This window comes from Lepidochelys kempii, chromosome 6 (genome assembly GCF_965140285.1).
Source record: "Lepidochelys kempii isolate rLepKem1 chromosome 6, rLepKem1.hap1, whole genome shotgun sequence".
In the NCBI taxonomy this organism is placed as follows: Eukaryota; Metazoa; Chordata; order Testudines; family Cheloniidae; genus Lepidochelys; species Lepidochelys kempii.
This window is the reverse complement of record NC_136385.1, coordinates 108,471,406-108,494,768: the sequence shown is the minus strand read 5'-3', so window position 1 is coordinate 108,494,768 and position 23,363 is coordinate 108,471,406.

The window sequence follows — 23,363 nt, the reverse complement described above, 5'->3', positions numbered from 1 at the left end:
AACAGGGTCCTGATCTTGGTTTGGTCCCCAATAATACAAATAGTAATGGGGGGGAGGGGGTAAATTTGGGTTGTCACAGGGTTGCTGGCCCTTGTAAATGAAATATGTCCAGCTCCCCAGTGCTCCCAATTTGGCCAATTAAGAGGGCATAGCAGCAGCTGGGCTATTAATGGTCAGGGAGAATCTGAGGGGAGAGGCAAAGAAGAAACTCCATAAAAGAATGATCCAGTGAATCTGGGCTGCTAGAATCAGTCAGGAAAAAGACATTTGACTCCTGCCTGCTCAGTCAGGAAGGCAGGTGAGAGCTGCCAAAGGCCTCGGGACTAGAGGAGATCCCTAAAAGAGCCAGAAAGTGTTTCCTGGGGGAAAACTGAAGTCAAGAGAAAAGCAAGAGGGTTTGCCAGGTGACCTCTCTAAGCCAGAGAGTCAGGGGTGGCAGGTGTTGAAGGCAGGAGGACCAGCAACAAAGGAACTTTTTTGCTGACTTTAAGCCTGAGAGCTGGAGCTGAGGGTCAAAGAGGACTGAAGGCAGGGGATCACTGGAGGGGCTTACCTGCTGACATCTCCATGCTGGAGAACTGGGCCAGGGGAACTGTGAGAGGGTAAGGGAGAGTGAGAGGTGCTCACCCGGTAAAGATGATCTCCCAGGAGAGACACTGTGGAGGTTCCTGCAGGGAAGAGTGGGGTTGCACTCCAGCTGGAAGGGGTGGGGTGGCTGTCTTGGCACAGGGATAGACGAAGACTGACAGAGTTCAGATGTGGTGCGAGGCACATATTATGTGCAGAATGCGGGGCATCGAGGGATGAGAAGTTTGGCATTTTAATGACTACTGGCACTGGGGTGATAAATGGACTGTGTGTCGGGACTTATGTTTTGGGTTATTTGTGCAATTCTTTGTAATAAATCAGCCCCAAGGAGGGCTACTATTGAGGCAAGAGGGTCTGCAGTGGACTCCTTGGGTTATCTGACAGGGGAAATTGAAGCGGGTCACCAGTTGTGCTGTAGCCTGCCACAAGAGGGAGCTCAAGTTGGGGCCACCTTATGTTGGGGTGGGGGAGGAGGAAGAAATCTCAGGCCATTTTAAGTCAATTAAACCTCAGGAACTCCATAAACTTGAATGGAAAATTCTGCTCTCGTTCTCAATAACTCCAATAAGTTCATTGGAGTTGTGCCAAATTTCCATTTTTAAAAATCGGTTTAGAATTTGTCCATAGGGACTGTTTTTGTCACACTTTTACTTGTATTGTCTTATACTGTTTGCGGTCTGACAGATTTACAGCAATGAATGATATCAACTGAGCCATCAGCATCCAGCACTATTGCATTAGATCAAACATTTGGGAGCATCATCGGTATGTTACATTACCAGCTGCTCATTGAGCTTAATACTATAGTACTTCCAACGTTCACAATTCATTGTGTAAAGAAAGGAGCCTTTCAAAAGGTTCTATCTGTGTGGTTAGAGGAAGACATAAAAGGCTTAATGTCTCAGGAAACTTGTAATGGAATACAGAGCTGTTCCCTTGTTTGTGACTCGTTCAGTAATGTCTGAAAATCATTACCATCTGATAGCTGCTTAGTGAAATGAGGTGCTGGTCTCAGGTCCAGTTCTCAAGTGTTCCCCCATTGCAGCTGGGAATGGTTTGTCATCTCAGCAACCTGAATAGAAAATCAGTGGGCCTAAAAATGAACCTACTTTCTCACGCCTCGCGGTTGCCCTTTCTGTTTGCAGTTGAATCAATGTTACGCCTGTGCCGGTGGCATGTCACCCCTGAACTGTAGATGAAAAATGGACTTCAGTCTTTAGGATTGTCCTTTTGACACTTCTTAGCAGTAGAAAAAGAATAGTTTTATTTTTGTTTTTAACATCTGTTTGTTTGTTTTTTAACGTCTGTGAAGAATCCGGGGATACCAAAGTAGCAACATAACCACAGTTTGTAATGGATGCCCTCTATTATTATAGTCACTATGGAAGCACATTTATAGCAGGAGTTTGAACTAACAGTGTGGCCGCACATCTACTGGAGTTGCAGATTAAACTACTTGCTCATCAAGCTTTGAACCTGTCACCAGTGCAATGGGGAGGAGAGGGACAGCATTCAAAGACTGCACCACGGCTACCTATGGTTTAGTTGTTTTGTGGAGAGGGGATGTTGGACTCCAGGGCAGCCAGTCTGGCTCCTTTCATTTGCAATAAATCTATCTTAAATAAGATGGATGTGCTTATGGTTGTGTTAATGGTGATAAAAAGATGCTATCATGAGTGGTATTGCTCAAAAGATTTTCAGTAGAACAGGTTTCAGAGTAGCAGCCGTGTTAGTCTGTATTCGCAAAAAGAAAAGGAGTACTTGTGGCACCTTAGAGACGAACAAATTTATTTGAGCATAAGCCTTCATGAGCTACAGCTTATGCTCAGATAAATTTGTTCGTCTCTAAGGTGCCACAAGTCCTCCTTTTCTTTTTTCAGTAGAACAGTGTTCTCTCAGAATCATAGAATCATAGAATATCAGGGTTGGAAGGGACCTCAGGAGGTCATCTAGTCCAGCCCCCGGCTCAAAGCAGGACCAATCCCCAACTAAATCATCCCAGCCAGGGCTTTGTCAAGCCTGACCTTAAAAACCTCAAAGGAAGGAGATTCCACCACCTCCCTAGGTAACGCATTCCAGTGCTTCACCACCCTTCTAGTGAAAAAAAACCATCTTCATCAAAACTGAAATGTTTGCAGGAGCATGTCAATTTTGATGAAATTGTCAATGGAAAGTTTTCAAAATAATTAAAAAACAAAATGGAGTATTTCATTTTGGCTTTCCCATTTTGATATATTATATTATATTTATTATCAAAACGAGATGTAAGAACAGTAGGACAATGAAACAGACTGCCTTGGGAGGTCATGGAAGCTTCTTCACTGGAGATTTCCAGAAGGAAGCTGGATAGCCCTCTGTCTTGGATGGTTTAGCCCAACAAATCCTGTATCTTGGCAGGGGGTTAGACTAGATGACCCTTGTGGTCCCTTCTCATCCTATGATTCTTTGATTTTAAGATGTTTTGGCAATATTAAAACAAACCCTTTCAATAAGGCCATTTCCATATTTCTGAATCCATAGTGTTTTGAATCTCTGTTCTGTGAAAATTTTGACTTTTTATCCTAATTCAGGACAAAAACAATTTTCAGAGTGCCAGAATTTCAAGCAGGATGGAAATTCCATTTTCTAACTTGTTCTAATTATAAGGTGTGGCTACATCTACATTTTCTAATGCGTACATATAATAAACATATAAGAGCCCAGCTCTGCTATCTCTGTGCTGTGAATTCCTCAGCCTCTAGACCCCCTATTCATTTGGAGACTCATTGCAACATCCACCTATATCTTTTGATGGACCATGTATGGGTGCCGATGCTGCTGTGCAGTGTGACATGCTATGTATCCCAAGCATGTCAGAGCTCTAGTGATTAAAAGCTCCTCAGAGAAGTAGCCAGTCCTCACAAAGGATTTTCACAGAATAAGGATAGAAGCTTTTAGAGCAGTGCCCCACATGGTAGCAGTGGTAATATCAAGGACGCAGATTGGGGTTCTGAAGCAGAGCTGCGAAGGCCCCGCACAACAGCAGAGGTACTGGCCATCAATGTTATACAGAAGTATTTGCTGATGGACCCATTGGGAGTATCTCAACTTTAGGAAGTCATTTGCTTGGCCTGCCATTAGCGAAGATACAGCAATGACAGCAAGCAGGGAGGGGGAAGGAGGCTAAGATAAAATAATGGCAAAAATCTAATTAACATACTTTTCAGTTAGGAGAACCTAACTGGTGGTTCATTTAAACCTGAATATGTTATGCAAGCCTCAGCAATCCCTCATAACACTGCCTTCTAAAAACTGTAAAAAAAAAAAAAATCATGCTTTAGCCCAGCTATTACTTTACATTGATGATAGGCGGTTAGAATATGAATACAGTTTGAAAGATAGTACCATTTCTTTGATACATCAAAAAGCACTCTGCAGTAGACTACTACTTTAGTAGGACACTTATAGTCAAAGCTAGTGTTTGAGTATCCTCCTAATGTCAAATTACAATGACAGAAGCTCTAGATATATCAATTTAATCTTAGTTCAGAAAATCTTATAGTTCTGCTTTAGCGAAGTCCAATGGACTTTCATACTTTTTCAGCTTGAAATTGGACAACGAATAACTTTTATAGTAAAAATGAAATGCAGAATATGGTTGAAAGGGTAATCGTATTCAGTGTGAAAAAATAAAGCACTTACTAGTTATTTAGCACCAAAGTTGCCTGATAGGAAACTATGCTAACAAGAATGAGATTACAAAATTTAAAAAAACCCGTCTTTTACTAGTAAAAGATACTGGGTCTGCATCTCCTCTTACACTGGTCTAAGAGCACTGACTTCAGTGGAGTTAACTCCCATTTACAAGATGAAAGTGAGAATTGGGCCTGCTCTGTGGATACTAAACTGGTTGGTTTGGTACCCTATAATAACGTAAATGCACTTTGAGTCATCTTTTGGATTTTTAAAATAAATCTGTTTAATCATTTGTATTTTTTTTTAAAAAACACATATGTGTTCATCTGTAGAATTAAAACATGTAACAAAATATAGTTGTCACCGGCTACTGCTTTTGCCAAAACATAAAACTAATCCATAGAGTGAGTTGCACTCTGAATCTTAAAATTTGGCAATCCAAGACTATGAACTCAAAGGGTTAAGAAAATGATGTATCACAAATCTCATCATGAGTAAAATGTCTAACAGGCTTGCCTGAGTTGTAAAAACTCCCAAGCCTAGATATATTCTAATTCAAGGATTAAATAATGTAATTTAAATTACCTGCCCTAAATATAAAAAAATTATCTGCCCTAGATATCAGATGTTAGGTGGTTAGCATTATCTGCATATATGTAACTTTTTTTCTAGGTAGTATATTAAGTACATAAAAAGAAGCAAGGTTTAAACTGCCTACCTGCAGAGAACAGCATGTTCTCTTACATCCAATGTCGCACTTTCAGACCTGCATTGCTCCATTTTTGTTGTGTTTGTTATGATTGGCTGGGAAGTTAACAAACTGCCTTTCCAGTTTCCTCTATTTTGAATCTTTTGGGATCACATAACAGTGGCAGTAATGACAAAAAAAAAAAATAGCAATTCAAGAACCTGAATAACCTCTCAGTTTTCCTTTCTTGTCATGACTGCAGTAATGAAACTCTAGAGAGTACTGTGGAAGTAAACTATCCAACTCTTTGGTTTGCTTAAGAGGTAGTTTGTGGTCAGGTACCAAACAGATGTGTCAAATTACTTGACTTTAATTTCAAGTAATTGGTGAACAGGATTACTCTTGGGCTCAAGGGAATAAAAAACAATGCAATTCATGGTTCTGTCCCCATCTGTATAAAACCAACTGGAACTTGTTGCTAGTGGGTATGTTATAGCTGCCCATGACAGGTTTGGATGGCACATACTTATGTATGGTATAGTCCATCTGACCCTAGATCTTTAGTAACCATAACCAAAGCATCTGAAGTGCTCTCTAGAGGTTTTTGTGTGCATTATCCTACTCTTCTATTTCTCTGACAATATTATCAGGATTAAAATAATGATTCACTATTCATAAACAAACTAGGGAAATGCAATGTAGATGGAGCTACTATAAGGTGGGTGCATAACTGGTTGGAAAACCATTCCCAGAGAGTAATCATCAGTGGTCCACAGTCATGCTGGAAGGGCATAACGACTGGGGTCCTGCAGGGATCAGTTCTGGGTCCAGTTCTGTTCAATATTTTTATCAATGATTTAGATAATGGCATAGAGAGTACACTTATAAAGTTTGCGGATGATATTAAGCTGGGAGGGGTTGCAAATGCATTGGAGGATAGGATTATAATTCAAAATAAACTGGAGAAATGGTCTGAAGTAAATAGGATGAAATTCCATAAGGAAAAATGCAAAGCACTCCATTTAGGAAGGAACGATCAGTTGCACACATACAAAATGGGAAATGACTGCCTAGGAAGGAGTACTGCGGAAAGGGATCTGGGGGTCATAGTGGACCACAAGCTAAATATGAGTCAACAGTGTAACAGTGTTGCAAAAAAAGTGAACATCATTCTGGGATGTATTAGCAGAAGTGTTGTAAGCAAGACACGAGAAGTAATTCTTCCGCTCTACTCCATGCTGATTAGGCCTCAACTGGAGTATTGTGTCCAGTTCTGGGTGCCATGTTTCAGGAAAGATGTGGACAAATTGGAGAAAGTTCAGAGAGGAACAACAAAAAATTATTAAAGGTCTAGAAAACATGACGTATGAGGGAAGATTGAAAAAATTGGGATTGTTTAGTCTGGAAAAGAGAAGACCGAGAGGGGACATGATAAGAGTTTTCAAATACATAAAAGGTTGTTACTAGGAGGAGAGAGAGAAATTGTTCTTCTTAATCGCTGAGGATAGGACAAGAAGCAATGGGCTTAAATTGCAGCAAGGGAGGTTTAGGTTGGACATCGGGAAAAACTTCCAACTGTCAGGGTGATTAAGCACTGGAATAAATTGCCTAGAGAGGTTGTGGAATCTCCATCACTGGAGATTTTTAAGAGCAGGTTAGACAATCACCTGTCAGAGATGGTCTAGATAATACTTAGTCTTGCCATGAGTGCAGGGACTCGACTAGATGACCTCTCGAGATCCCTTCCAGTCCCACGATTCTATGATTTGACCTCAGATTGTTGTCCTTTGTCCTGCATGATTATCTACAACACAAACAAAAATGCACATTGTTTATTAATTGCATTGATACACGAGGCTTGGATTCCGTATTCCTTATTCAGTTTTCCTTAGTAGTCATTGTATAATTATGTCAGGGTGAAGGATAGTATAATAAGGAGTACATAGGTGTGTATTTTTTCCAGAAGACTGAGAGTTTCTCTCTTTCATGGACAGCCTAGCTGGACTTTTGTTTTTACTGCATGAATTTCCTCTGACTTACCCAGTTTATTGCCTTTGATTTCAGTAGAGTTACTCCTGATTTACCCAGCAAGTACAGAAAACCTCATGTGGAAAGCCACTTCTAATGAGATTTCCAGTCCAGTTTCTCAGAGTCAAGACATCTTGCTAGTTCAAATAAAATTGGGATACATTTGTCTGAGCTAAAACAGCCTGCTGCAGCCTTGGATATCACGGCTTAGAAATCCAGTGTATTTCTTTAAACTCTTGTTAAACTCTAATTGCTAATACAGTTGCTTCTGAAGAGGGTTTCATCGCTCTACTTTATTTAGTGGCATTGCTCTATTTCCCCTGTTTCTGTGACCACCACTGAAGCAGACTGGGTTCTGCTGCACTTAAACCAAACTGAACATCCGCTAGGCCACCTGGTGTGTGAAACACCTTAAGGGACTTGTGAAACAGTTTGGTGACCACATAACAAACCACCGGTTACACAAAGTCTCAGTCAGACACACACGTGCAGAAGCAGCAAAAGGGAGGGAGGGAGGGAAGGAAATGATGACCGTGCACTTTTAAAAGTCACCCATGTAGACAGGTGAGTTATCTCTATGAGTTCAGTTTTTAAAATTAACCACTAAGCAGACTAGCTCTAAACCCTCAAACTGAAAAGCTTGAAAAACATGATACAGACATCAAGGCCAAAATGAATTCCCAGGGGCCAGATGGAGACTGGGGCCACTCAGAGCAAGATAAAGCACTGCATGCTGCAGCTTGTACACTCCATGGGCTGAACTACTGTACAAAAGAAGAGACAGCTGTAGCAACATGCTCCACTGTATATACATTAAGACTAGCTCTCAAGGTCCTAGGGTGTTATTGGTGAAGGCCACCAGCTGGCCACAAATTGGATACCTTGATTTTAGATAATCATGATCTACCAACTTGCTCAAAAGGAAAAAATCCTGAGAAAAGAGCCTAATGTTAAATATGCAGCTCATTACTATTACTGTATATTTTAGGAAGTGAATTGCTATGGTTGTAAAATGAAATAAGTAGTACTAGGGTGGAAAAAAGATGAGGATTTTTCCCCCCTGTTCTCTGATCTCCTTTTAAAGCTACTCTTAATCTATGGAGGCAACCAAGAATCATACTTTGAACTAGTGTGTGGCTGTGCGGTAAAATAAAAATTGAATCTGAATTCTTATAATACAAGAGATGAAATATATTATTCTGTTGATTTCTACATCATCTCCAGACGTAATGAACTAGTAGGCAGTCTAGGCCCACTTGCCAAACAAAGAAGATGGTTTGTATGATGAAGTGAGTCTTTTAAGAGAAAGGAAAATCAGATATGAGATTTCTGACTCTCCAGCACCATAGGACACTGTTGCTTTGCTAGTTTGCCAAATTTTGTTTACAACTTTGCTGCATGGGCTGCCTGTACGTCCTGTGCTGTAAGAGCCTATACTCTGCCTTCATTTGGTTTGATAATTGATCAATTATTTAATTCGCCTGCTGATTTTCCTACCTAGTTTACAAACGTTCTCGCTCTTATTAAGTTTTGAGCTCCATTCAAAATAATAATAAAAATATTTAGGGATGGTGAAATACCCAGAATGTCAGAATGAAAATTGGGGGAGGAGGGTATTTTCTTAAAAAAATCAACATTTGGGAAATTTGGACCAGCTCTAATAACAGCAGTGGAAAACTTGGCTCAGTAGCAGAAGTTCTCCATGCCACCTAATTTCTACAGCCGTGGAACTCAAGAGCATTTCAATAGCCTCATTGAAAAGTTCAGAATGGAAGTTAAGCAAAGTGTACTACCCTCTTAATACACCACTCTGGGTTGAAAGCAGCTAGCTGTTCTTAGAGCTAAATATTGCAAACAGAGATGACGGTAGGATGTCTTCTCTTAAGGATGGTAATAGACATGCTGCCGTATGGGAGTGTTCTCCTAGGGAGGCCAAAAATGTCCTAAGATCTATTTTTATGTTTGTGAGAACAAACCTTAAGGTCCAACACGTAAATCATCAGAGCTCAGTTGAAGTCAATGAAGTAATGACATTTTACACCAGCTGAGGATGTGGCCCAGGTTTTAAAAGTCCATTCTTTTTCATGCCTACAGTTTGCCTTATCTGGCCCCACATGTTTTAAGCTTGCCAGCTCCAACTGTTGGAAACTGAGTGTCTGCCTTCTCTTGACAAGCTGTTCCTTTCTTTAATGTCTCTTCTCGCCATTTCCTCTCCCTCGCTTCCTGCCTTCGGCACACGTCAGCAGCATACGTCCACCACCGAAGGAACTGTTTCTTTACTGTAAAGAAAGCACTCGTCAGAAGTTTTATGGAAGCGTTTGAGACAGACCATCTGCACTGCAGCAAAGTTGATTTCTGAGCTGCTAAAATGCATCTTCTGAAACTTTATGCTTTATTTATTTTGCCTTCTCTCTTTGTGCGACTGGAGAAGATGAATCTCATTCTGAGGTTTTCAAGCTAAATGGCATAGAGAGAAAGGCTGGGGTTTCTTCTGGTCCAAAGTCTTTCCTTTGTACTCTATTTTTTTATTTTACTTTATTTCTAATATTTAAGTCAAGACTCTGCTGTACTGAGAACAAAAACCAGACAAAACAATAACAAAAACAACAGCCTGACTTCTTGGTTTGTTTTAAATTCTGATTTGTATTTTCAGAACAGCTCCAACCTGAGTGGAAGATTTTAATTTTCGCTGATAATTTCTACCCTGTTTCTTGGATGTACTGAGTCAATATAGGAGAAGCTATTGCAGCTAACAAGTTTTGGTCCTTGATGTCATTTCCCCACTATTGAAAACACCATGCATTGAAAAATCATGAGTCCAGGACCCTCAAAATTATGAGATTTTTTATATATATATATATATTTCATTCAAATATATTTCATTCAAAATATTTCATTATTTTGTTTTCCTCTGGTTTCTTCGCCTGTAGAGCACAATCAGATCATGTTTACAAGCTTTTATTCTCAACAATGGGGTCTAGAAACTTTTTATTTCAAAATGAAAGCTGAGATTCTCAAGTAAACCACTTGACTCCAGGAGCTGGGACTTTAGGACAGACAGCAAACAACTCATGATAAAATCACAGATGTTGTCACTAATGACACTACACCAGGATAAACCTTTCATTATGCTCTCAAGACTCAGTAATAAATTAAAAGGAAGCAAGTTAAGCACTGGAATAAATTGCCTAGGGAAGTTGTGGAATCTCCATCATTGGAGATTTTTAAGAGCAGGTTAGACAAACACCTGTCGGGAATGGCCTAGATAATACGTAGTCTTGCCATGAGTGCAGAGGACTGGACTAGATGACCTCTTGAGGTCCTTTCCAGTCCTATGATTCTATGATTCTAAGTTTATAGGATACATTCAGCATGGGTACTTGTCCTTTAGAAACCAAACATTCTTTCTTTGCAGCCCAGCTCCTGCAACTCCCATGTACATAGAGAAAGTGTTGGAATTACTCTAGGACCCACTGCAGCTCAGCTCCATAGTTTATGTGGAAGCCTGTGCCCCAGCTGGCTCTTCTGATGTCATCACACCTGGCCATTCTGACTTGATGTGCCATCTCTTCTCTTTTCTTTGCTTCAGTCCTGGAGAGGATTGTGATGCTAGTTTATCTTGTGGAAACTACAGAGGAGGACATAAAAGGAATTTAAAGAGGAGTGGCCAGTTTGCAACTAAGCAAAGACTTTACTAGAAATTTTTCTTGGCTCCCTGTTAAATACTTGTCAGAGTCCTGGTTTTGGTCCTTTACATTTGCCTGCCTTCCGTCTCCCGCCCTCTACACTGCTCACAACTCATCACATCTACTGGTGATAACAGTGGAGAGAGCACTAATGTAAACAGGGTGTGGTGACTGCCAGCATTTTAATCACTGTGTCATCTTAAGCTGCTCTGAACAGGGTTAGATGAGATGTGGTTAGAGCCCACAAACACCGGGGTGGGCAAACCTTTTGGCCTAAGGGCCACATCTGGGTATGGAAATTGTATGGTGGGCCATGAATGCTAATAAAATTGGGGGTTGAGGTGCAGGAGGGGGTGAGGGCTCCGGCTGAGGGTGCGGGCTCTGGGGTGGGGCCAGAAATGAGGAGTTCAGGGTGCAGGAGGGGGCTCCGGGCTGGGGTGTGGGTGGGGGATGAGGGCTCTGCTGAGGGTGCAGGCTCTGGGGTTCAGGAGGGTGGAACCGAGGGATTCAGAGGGCGGGAGGGGGATCAGGGCTGGGACAAGGGGTTGGGGCACAGGAGGGGGTCAGAGATGCAGGCTCTGGGTGGCATTCACCTCAAGCAGTTCCTGGAAGCAGCGGCATCCTCCCCCTCTGGCTCCTACATGGAGGCACAGCCAGGCAGATCTGCGTGCTGCCCTGTCCGCAGATGCCGCCCCTGAAGCTCCTATTGGCCCCATTTACTGGCCAATGGGAGCTGCGGGGGCAGCACTTGGGGCAGGCACAGTGTGCGGATTCCCCTGGCTGCCCCTACACATAGGTGCCAGAGCAGGGACGTGCTGTTGCTTCCGGGAGCCACACGGAGCAAGCTCCCGACCCCACTTCCCAGCGGGAGCTCGAAGGCAGGATTAAAATGTCTGAAGGGCTGGATGTGGCCACCGGGCCCTACACTAACATGTATACATTAGTGTTACCATGCTGTTAGCACTGGAGGAGCTACATTATTAGTAGTATAACCATAGAAATGTGCCCTGCCCCACTCCAAGTTAGTGTAAATGCTGTCTTTGTGGACAGAAAATAAATTATTATAACCTCACGAAGTAACCATGTGTCAACTCTTGTAGATACCAAGACTATATCGTTATTTCTTAACACTTTGCTTTTTTCCCATCCATTCAGGCAAGAAGAAACCATTTTATAACACATTTGGGCCATAACCATGTTTACACATGGGCAATTTTTTTTTATAATGGCCTTCCCTAATTATCGGAAAAGTCAATGAGCAACACAAACGACATTCCTCCCCAAAATGCTCATGTCTCAGTACCAAAAGGGAATTCAAGCACATCAGTGGTGGAAAAATCACATGGGGCCAATGACAGAGGGAAATGACTCTTCAGATTATGCTGCATAGGCAGGGCATGAAGAAAAATGACATGCAGAAATATTGAGACTCACTTAAAGCCAAATTATCCGCCATTCTCTTCTCCCAGCTCAACCAAGGACCCAAGATCAACATTTTGAATCCCTGTGGAAGAAACCAGGATACGTTAGCCCCCCTGAAATACACAGTGGTGGGGAAAAAATCTGAATAGGCAGGTAGAGAGTTCTGTAAACATGCTGGGATTAGAGTGAAAAAAATAGTCAAGAAAAAAATGTGGCAATTTTTCACTGCACAAGGCACCTCACCTGCAACGGATCTTTATAGTACCTATAATGTATATTATTCACCTCTGATCATGTAGTTTAGTAAAACAAAAAAGCACCATCTGCCCAACCGCACTTTTCTTCCAGGAAATTGAAATGAGAACGGATGTTGTCTCTCACTGCTTATTTTTCTTCTTTTTCATGTTTAACTCTTAGTACAGTAAAGGTCTGTACAGAAAGAAAAGTGAGACATATATTTGTTAGCAACTATTTCTCAATGTATTCATCAAAAACCTATACCTGAAAAAGACATCCACGCGCTGCTATCTAAGTAGGCTTAGAGAGAAACTGATGGTCTATGTTCCTCAACTGCTGTTTTAGACATATGAAATAAAACCCATAGCTAAATGCAGAGTACTGTGGTCACTTCTACCAAGGACATCTCACGCCCAAGAAGGAGATTCCTGCCCCACCTTCAGTATATTTGGAGTGAGAGAGATACAGTACAAAACCCAATCTTTCCCTGTGTCTTCAAGTAAGCTAGACCCCATCCTTATGTACTTAAGCACAAATTCCAAACATGGAAAATGAAAAGGTTCCATTTATATTTTGACCATATAAGCACAACCAGGTCTTTGGAACATGGAGTGAACTGCTGAGGTGAGTGGAATCTTTATTCTAGACCCTCTGAAAATTTTGCAATACGAGTCTGTCCATTTTTAAATAATTTTATATGCCTTGTGTAGCTAAAATAAAAGAGCAATATGCCTAAAGAGGACAACTAGTATTGCTGCAATCATGATCCTTGCAGAATATTCTTATTCCCAAACTCAGTTCAAATAATGTATCCATATAAATGGGGTTCAATCCTCAGGTGCATCTAAGGTGAGGTCAGAGAACGTATTCAGGGATGAGAAGGCAAAGGCAATACCATGACTTCTTTTTGCCTCCCTGTCCTGGAGGTAGCTGGTTGCTACTGTGACCCCCAACATAAATTAGGGTAGATTCATGGATATTAAGGTCAGAAGGGACCATTATGATCACCTAGTCTGACCTCCTGCACAACGCAGGCCACAGAATCTCACCCACCCACTCCTGTGATAAACCTCTCACCTATGTCTGAGCTATTGAAGTCCCCAAACCATGGTTTAAAGACTTCAAGGAGAGGAGAATCCTCCAGCAAGTGACCCGTGCCCCATGCTACAGAAGAAGGTGAAAAACCTTCAGGGCCTCTTCCAATCTGCCCTGGAGGAAAATTCCTTCCCTACCCCAAATATGGCGATCAGATGAACCCTGAGCATATGGGCAAGATTCACCAGCCAGATACCCAGGAAAGAATTCTCTGTAGTAACTCAGATCCCACCCCATCTAACAGAGTAGCTTGAGGACTGCTCTAATTTGTGCTGGCTAGACCAGCTGACTCCCAATGAGCTTTCTACTGGCTGAGAATTGGCCTGAGGACTGTACACTTGGACACACCCCTCCCATGTGTGGCATAGCCCCTTTGCTCGTGCATTCATGTGGTGATGCCTCTACCCCCAGAATGCATCTATATTAAGCACACCTCCTAATGGCCGTTGGACTGCAATGTTAATGATGTCTGGAAAAAAGTGTGTCAGGGAAGGTTAGGTTAGAAATGGAGTGAAATAAAATGATGAGCTGGATAAAATCTCTTTCCCCTTCTAGAACATCCACTTTTTCTGATTGCCATTCTTAATGTTGTAGCCCGTGTAATGTGTTAATGCTTGGATTGGGGACTAAGTTATAGTTACAGTATTTGCAAGGGGTGTTTTCTACCCTTAAGAATTCCAGCATTCTAGTATATTAATTAGAATTTTAGTCAGAATCCAAAATTATCCTTGGGCTGGAGCCAAAGATGTTTCTAGTGCATGGGAGTAGAGGAGAACAACTTTAAAGAGAGGAAGGATGGTTCAATGGTTAGAGCTCCAGCCTCAATTTCTGCCCCACCACACACATCCTGTGTGACCCTGAGCAAATTACTTTGTCACTCTGTACCTCAGTTCCTTGCCTATAAAATGATGATAATAGTACTTCCCTGCCTCACATGGTTTTGTGAGGATAAATACATTAAAGATTGTGAGGTGCTCAGAAACTACAGTGATAGGGCCTTATAAGTACAACTGATAGATACATTGTATTTCCCTCACATCTCTTGGTGATGCTCTGGTCACTCCCATTCCCTGACCAGCACCTTCAACTTGCTAGCTGGCTCCAAAACCACAAGCAACATGGGGTTGTAGGAGCTGTACATGGCTGCATCTCTTGCCATTCTGACTTTCTATCATCATAGGACTCCAGTGAATTAAGTCCCTTTTCTCTCACTATCAATTAATAGGCTTTAAAATGCCCTTTTAGAAAGTTTAGCATTTTTTATTTTTAATTAGAAGAGTGCAAAACAAAAAGCCTCCAAAGCTACCTATTTCTCAGCTGCTCTTTAGCTTCAGTAATAAACAACTCTAGCTCAGTTTTGTATGCAGTGTTTCTTCCTGATGAGAAATGAGTGCACTAGAAAAGGGCAAATAACATGATTGTCTGGCCGACGGGGCTTCACCACTGCCCCCAGAATTGCTCAGCTGCATGATACAGACCCTGCACTGCTAATAGAAATTCTTCTAGCTACAGGTCTTTGCTTTTGGAGCAGGATGATCACAATTCTGTCTGCACTGTTGCCATGAAGTACTGAGTGGGAGTTGTGTACAGGGCAGTGACAACTGTGAAGCTCCTAAGTGGCCATGGATTTTTTTAGAAGAAGAAATTGCTGAGTGTTCACCCATTTTTAAAGCTAGTTTTGAACAGAGCCTTTTTAAAGTTTTTGAAGTGTTTAGTTAACTGTTTTATAAGCATTATTTTCCATTTTCTCCTTCCTTTTCACTTCTAGCTGCCAACCACAACCAGAAGAGCCAAAATACCAGGAAGAAAGGTCTTCTATGGTATTTCTGGCTTGGACAGGGAGGAAAAACTCATGAGGCAGACGAATCTTATGAGATTGCTATCCCAATCTTTCAGGTTCAAGTGGTTCATCTAGGTGCCCCAAGAAACCCCAACCGCTTACCCTTTTGAAGTTCAACAAGCACTGATCCCAGTACAAATATTTAAAACAGGGATGGATCCAAAACTAACCTCACAATCCAAACACCCTCAATCACACAGGAAATCTTCAAACCTTTCTCTGAACTTCCAGGATCTCACTAATGGGTCAAACCAAATACCCAGATCCAAACACTCTAAACTCTGGGGAAGTTCAGCTATAGATCCAGGTCCTGATCCAAACTGCAATACAGCTCCATCTAAATGGTCAATTTAAAAAAGTCCCTTAAAAACGAAGTTTTCAACGGGACACACTGACCAGCTCTTTTACTCTGCAAGCACAGTTGGGTGCTGCTTTAATAAAAGAACTCCAGTAGCACTGCAAAGCAGAAGCAATGCAGGGTGACTGTGATATCACTGTCATGTGAATGAGCTGTCCCAGTACTGCAGAGTCTGCTCTTTACTGTAAACAGAGACACATCAATGTTGAATATAGCGTGTTAGCAAAACAGAATGGAAATCTTTTAGGTGAAGAATGGCTTCATTGATTGCTTTGCTCTACCAGAATGGGGTGTGTTTTCAGGCATTCTGATAAATGTGTGCTATTTTTCAGCCATTCGGCGTGAAGTGCTGTAGATTTCTTATAAACTTTTATTGCTCACCACAGGCATCGAAGGATTGATTACACTGTTTCAGGGTTTCCTAACTTCTGCTGAGGCTCAGACATTTTAGCCAGTCTTACTACAGCATGTTGGGGGGAGGGGGGGGCGAAGGGGAGGGAGAATATTGCGTTGCTAGTGACAATATATTATCGAAGTGCCCGTAGCCAATTTCTTACTTTTATATTTTAAAGATCAACCCATCTGGTGTATAATATTGTAGCCGGTAGCCTGCCTCTCCTACTTAACTTCTTTACATCGTACAATGCTTTTGAAAAGATTCCAGCAGGCAATCTCACTGGATATGACAAGTATTATGGTCCTGTTATAGCCACTGGGGAAAAGGTCCTACAGCCACAGGCAGAGTTTAAGGGACATTTTATATTTTGCTTTTGCTTTTGTCTAGCTCTCACTGCCCAGGAAGAGTAAGTGGAAGCTTCAGCTGGTACAAAATGCAGCCTCGGCATTGGAGTGCAGGGGAGGCTGTTCATTTCTGAAAGTGAGTAGGCAAACTTGGTATGTGAATGTGCACTCAGTCAGAGCTCATTTACGGCAATGGGTCAAGAGTACACAGTATCTGACTGAAAGGCGGCAGGCTATGTGTGTCTTGAGGGACTGGTGGGACAGCTTCACTTTGAGCCCTGCACTGCTGGATTATTCATTTCCAGGTGCGATTCAAGTTATACCCTTTAAAAGATCTAACGTTTCTGGATCCAGGTATCAAACAGCCGACTGCACCCCTGTGCTCTAGTTTAGATTCACCAAGTCATTTTTGCGGTTTCACACCATCTGTGAGTAGACTTTCCTCCTTGCACGTGGAGCTCAGTCCCTTTGCTGGTTCAGCACAGCTCACTTTTGGCAATTTTCAGGAGATAGGTCAGTCAGGGCATTTTGTTGTTTGTGTTTTATAAATTTTGGGTTAAGATTAGACTGGAACTTCCTACCCTAAAAAAAAAGACAACATTTTGATTTGGTTGATGGGTGAACCCAAGCTTGTATCCTGATGCAAATTCTGGGATACTGGTTCAACCCATCAAAGACCTCAAAGCCAGCTGCAAAGTTAGTACATGGATCTGAATTACCTCAAAGCCTGGGGATGTTCAGATCTAGAGGTTTGTTCCAAGTAATCTCCAGTCTGGTAATCTATATGATTATTGCTTGTCATTAATATTTATTAGACATGTAGGGCCTGGCACAACTCTTGGTTACAGAGTTGAAAATCAAGAATAGCTCAGTTGAAATCAATGGTGAGTGAATGTTCACAGTGTCTACTGAAACTATCTTAGGGAAGAATTGGGCCCTTAAATATTGTCAGCTCGGTAAATATAAATGGTTCAGCTCACTTAAGTCTCAGTTTTTGCTACAAACCAAGTACTCAGCCTAGGTACTCACATATTTAACATAAACCTGGGCTGACTGATCAGAATCTCTCCCTCCTTTCCACGGATTCTGGGGAGGGATTTATGGTCTCATTCGAAACAGTAATCCACTCAAAGTGAAATTCACATGATGCAAACTAGACACAGGCTGAAGCCTCAAAACTGAGATCCAGAACCAGATTTCAAACACTGGGGTTGCTGAAAGTGAGGTTTGAGTCCAGGGCCATCTGTTATTCAAAGTCTTCCTCCTATTTGTATGAATCCCATACAAATGCTACGCTGTTCTCAGCCAGCGTAAATGACCTTTAAGTGTTTTGTATTTTTCATGATAGACAAGTTTAACCTGTTCTAAATAAATAACCTTTAATCAGTGCTCTTTCTATCAGTTGGGTGTATGATCCTCACTCAAAAGTAAGCCTGTATAAGAATCGTAAAGGAAACAGAGTCTAGTATAACAATGTGTAACATATAGCATCAAGCAAAAGGGGAGCCAAAATACAGGGAAGTCAATGCAATTTCTTGCCATTTAAAGTGTTGCCAAAGTACTTTGCATTTACATATATGGTTTAATGATGATTATATTATATTTAAAGTTACTTCAGCATACTGAAGATGCATTAAAACATTTATCAGTACATGTCTCTTTTACTATCTAAGTCTAAAAAATGCAAAGATCATTAAAAAAAAGAAGAAAGAAAAAAAGATCTTTATGCCAGCCACCAAAAAATAATACTGTGACCTCTGTAGATTTAAAATAAAAATAATCTTTCTAGTACCAACATGATTTAAATTTTCATGAACAAATAAGCTGTTTCACACAATGGAAATGAGTAATAAACTAGGACGAGAACTGTGACCAGCCTGGGACCTCTAAAAGACCCCTCTGGACCTGGCAGGAGCCTGCTCTTTCCATCTCAGGGAGAAACCCCTGCGCTGGTCTAATTACCTTTTTAAATTCATATCTAGAACCACAGGCTGCCTCATGGGATTAAGCACAGTATGCTTTGCAAATTGAAAATAAGATAGCTGTTAGGAACATATACTTGCCTCTATGATTACAGCAACAAACAAAGGCAAAACATTAATTTACATCTATTATAATAGAGAAACAAAGCCTGGGCTTTTCTTCATATTATAAGCAAGAGATGAATTTGCGAAAGGTGATGTTCTAAAATCTGAATGAGGGAGAGACTCTGCAGGGTAGATAACTGGCAAGTATAACATCTGCCAAAAGTTATCAGGATTCAGTAAATCATTACATTTATTTAGCCTAAGATGGATGGGGTTTTTTTTAAGTAAAACGATTCAATAGGGAGTCCAAAGTTGATGTGTATGTGGGAGGGAAGAAGGGGGCTGAGAGCAAGGCAGAGTGGTTATAACAGCAATCCCACCATGCCCAAGTCTAGGCTTTTTAAAGGTATTTTATCTGGTAGAAATGAATACAGCATTTACAAATTGGAAATAACTCTGTAAACTCAGATAAGATTGTCTTGGTAATATTTTACCAAGAAAGCAGCTCACCACCGCTTACTTTCAATTAGCCATCTAAATCATAGCCTATACAAAAAGCAATCCCTGCTGCCTTGTAATAAAAAAAAAAGAAAGTTAGACTAGTTCCTAAGAGTTTTGATTCATGTTGCTGAATATGGAAGATCTGTAATCTTCTCCTTGGAGTCTATAGTCTATGTAACTGCTTGAAAGTACTTTCTTTCTGCTGCTGGCAAAGATATTTTTTTCTGAAATGAATGGTGATTCATTATAGATAACCCTTCCTGATTAATTTTGTTTTGACTTTAACTCTGGAATAAGAATGTAAGCAGTAAAGCACCTTCCCCCAGATAGTAACTATGCAGCTATTTTTAGACTGCCTTTGTACTTTGAGTAGAGAGAAGCCTAAATTTAGAGAGAAAAAAATAAATATTTGATTGTCATCAAAAGTCTCAGCTGTCAGATAATAAGTGGCATTTTTATTATTTTATTTATTTGTGTGTGATGAATAATAAATAAGAGACTTCCTCAGAATTTATATTCAACTTCTGTCTTCTGTCAACATGATCCATCAGATGAAAGACTGGTTAATCAAAATCGAACTCATTAATTTGCACGGGGTCACTCGCAACTCATAACTTAACAGTGATCTATAGACTGGCTTTTGCCTTTCCTGCGTGCAAATAGTACCATGTTGGTAAATTTCAGCAACTCAAATACTAAGACACATACTGCCTTCCTTGCCCACATTGATTTCAGTGCAACAGGCTTTAAAAATCGGGATGGATAGATAGATAGATAGATAGATAGATAGATAGATAGATAGATAGATAGATAGATAGATAATATTTGTATTTTAAGAAAGTACTTAATATCTGAAAATTAGGCCAGATCCTCAGCTGCTGTAAACCAACATATGGAGCTATGTTGGTTTACACCAGCTAAGAATCTAGCCCATGAGTTTGCTTTCTTCCTCCCCAGTTTCTCATATTCAAGGTATGTTTTATTTAATTTATATTACAAAGAATTCAACTAACTCCATTTTCTGAATACATTGATGCTTGTGTTCCAATTTTGTTTTTGAAATTAGGGAAAACCTTCACCATCTTGTGTAATGAAACAATCAACAAACTGTTCCAGTGTCACTGTTGGGGAGAATTTTTTAACATTCAAATGCAAAAAAAATAAACAAAAATTATTCACTGAATCTTTATACTATATACAGAGCCATTAAGAAAAGGAGGCTGAAATCTAAGTAGAAAAATTGTATGAATGGCCTTATTTGCATTTGCACATGGGTTAGTTGTGGGCAAACTGTGGGCAAACAGTTATCTGTGTGTATGAGGATTTTTGTAAAGTGGATCATCCTCTTCTGTTTAAAGTTCTGATTCAGCAAGGTACGTATGTACATGCCTAATTTTTAAGGTGGTGAAGAGTCCCACTCAGGTCACTAGGATTGCTTCGGTGTTAAAAAGTTAGGCTTATGCTTAAGTATCCTGCAGCCTAAGGATCTAAAAAATACCCAGATATGTGTTAGAATTTAACTAGTTAATCTGAACAGAGTTGTACATAGCTTCATCTTCCAGGTTTAAGAGTAAACATTTTTATCTTAAAGCCACATATCTTACAGGAATGAATAGGATAATTTTAGCATTAGCCAAATGGCTTGTATTTAAATCTCAGTAATAGGAAGAAAAAACTTTTTTTTTTTCTTGGAAGCACCAGCTTCCTGTTTTAGAACTGCAGTGCTTGAGATTTAGGGTTCATTAAGATTCTGACCAACCTGCATCTTTCTGGTACATACTTCATTAAAGTTTCATTAAAGCTGGTACACTAGCAAATAGATCCATTGCTCAGAACATGTGTCAACAGCTTCTCCTGCTGACCTGGAGTTGCAAAAAGTTTAAATATTTGGGTGAATGCTACAAGTGCAGAATGCAGTAGTGGCAAAAAATGCCTGTTTGGCCCATGCTAACATTTAAACCATTTTCAGTACCTTTCAGCAGCACCTGTTCGTAACAACCCTTGTCAGCAATGGGTGAAATTACTACTGCAAATGGGACTTCAGTGCTCTGATATTAAAATATGGTACTAAGAACCGCTTGTTTGTATGGGATTTGGCATTTAGTATTGCTCATACAGCTCTTGCAAGCACATTCGAAAACCAGAAAGAGACAGAGGGAGGACCTATAATGGGAGGGAGGACCTATATAGAATAAAAATGTGTACATATATATAATTGTAACTATAATGAAAACCTAGCAGCCACACAGCTGTAGTAAATGTGACACAAAAGCTCTTTGCAGATATGGTATCCACAGCCTTCCAGACCTGATTTCCAAACAGAGTCTATTTTAAAAAGAAGGTATTAAGTTTATTGATCTGACCCTGACTATTGCATAGGTGGTGATTTCATTACTGTAAGTGCTAATTTCTGTTGTATTTTTGGCCAAACATTTGCCAAATAACAGTTACTCACTCTCTACCACAAGTTGGTCTGTTACGATAAAGAAGTAGGATATTCTTTACTCTATGCAATATACTGCTGACCTTTATATATCCACCCTGCTGCAATCCTTTCTCTACCTGAGTAATGTCCTCAGCAATAATCCCATATATATATATATATATATATATTGACAGATTTATACCAATACTGCATTGTTACACTTGACTTACTCTTTTTTTTAATTATGTAAAAAAAATCACATTAAGCCGAATCTAATTACTGCAATGTATATTAGAAGCAGGGCACCATCAAAATTTTATTTAAATTAATCAGGTTTTGATTTAAGATATTAAATTCAAATTAATCATGTAAAAATGGAAATGATCCTTGACGTGCTTCCAGCTGTGACTTCAGTCTGTTTTCTCGTGTGAGTCACTTTCGGGATGTCTTGGGGGGAACATTACAAAAATTCACGCCGGTGCTATTTCAATTAGAGTTATTTAGCAGGACAGATGTAAAGAATATGGTATAATTAAGAAGGCACTGATGACACGGCTACAGATTTCCAGGATTAAAAAAAAAAAAAAAAAAAGAACTGCTAGTGAAAACTGACTATTGGTCATGTTGCCCAAGTTCAAATATGCTGAGGTTAAGTACTCATTAAGGAAGAAGCGAGGTCTTTTGATAGACCATTGGACTCTTTCTCTGGAGCAATCTGCAGAATTCTACCCCGGAAATAACTCTGAAGTTTCATTAACATGCAGATGATACCTGATAATATAATTTTAACATCCCTAAAATAATTTTCCTGCCCACCGTGTCTCATCTTTTTGGACTGCTTTGTTGGAAAGGTCTCAGAAAGGTCTCAGAAATATAAACTCCATTTTGAATACAATTAGTCAAGAGTGTTGTAACTTGTTCTATCACTGCTTCAACAGGATTGGATCCAGGACTAGCCCCATGCTGCCTGGTTAACCCAAGAGAAAGGGCATGGGGTTTTCCCACGTGGAGGTGTGACTTAATATATATGTATAACTCTTTATACAGTCAGTATTTCCACTTAAAATGTGCCTCACATATTTTTCTCCACCAAAACATTACAGACACACAAACACACACTTTTTTTATAGAACATATTCTAGTACTATTGGAAGTAAAGTCTGGAAATTCTTTTTCTAGCAAACAAAATTCTAAATAGGAGATTGGATATCTCAGGGCGCTGATAATGGACGTATAGAGTCTTTCACATTCTCATTACTAGTCTCTAGTGCTGTGCCTTGTCTACTCCTTCTCTGCCTATTCACATTGAAAATAAAAGTAATTAAAAAAACCTCAAAACATACACTGGAAAAATCATACCAAATTAATTATATGTAAGTAATACTTTCCATGAGCTCTTTTCCCATTCCTCTTGTAATCTTTGTCTGCCCTCCATTGTGGCCTATTATCACTTCTTCTTATGTTGGCCTGATCTTGCAAACCATGCCCTGACCGTCACCCTGCAAACACTTAGTGCTGTCAGATATAGTGTTTGCTACTGAGAGTGCTCCCACTGTAGTGAGTAGCTAGCTGTGGACTTGGAAGCATTTTCAGGATATGGCCCTAACATTGTGAGTTCTTTGACCTAGAGACCTTTTCTTCTTATTTGTCTGTGATGTCATACAAGTAAATGAATAGTAATTAACAATCAGACGTCTGCTTGGTCACCTATGTGACTAGAAATTGTGTTCTCAGTCCAGTTCTAATATGCATGTTCACCGGTAGGAGTTTCAAAAGCACGTTAAGTCACTTAGGGCCAGAAATGGAAGTTAGGTGAGTAGGCACTTTTCAAAATCCCATTCGGCCCCTATCTGCACCTAAATATTTTTAATATTATGGCCTTTAGGCTCTTAAGTGATTTAGGCATGTGACAGCTATTGCAACAACATGCAATGTCTTTGGGGACCATACTGTATTAAGTCTATGAATACTTTATGTATCACTGTGGGACAGGGGTTGTACTCAGCAGCTTGTGGGGAGGGATGTTTCCTCAGATCCTCCAGGAATTAAAAA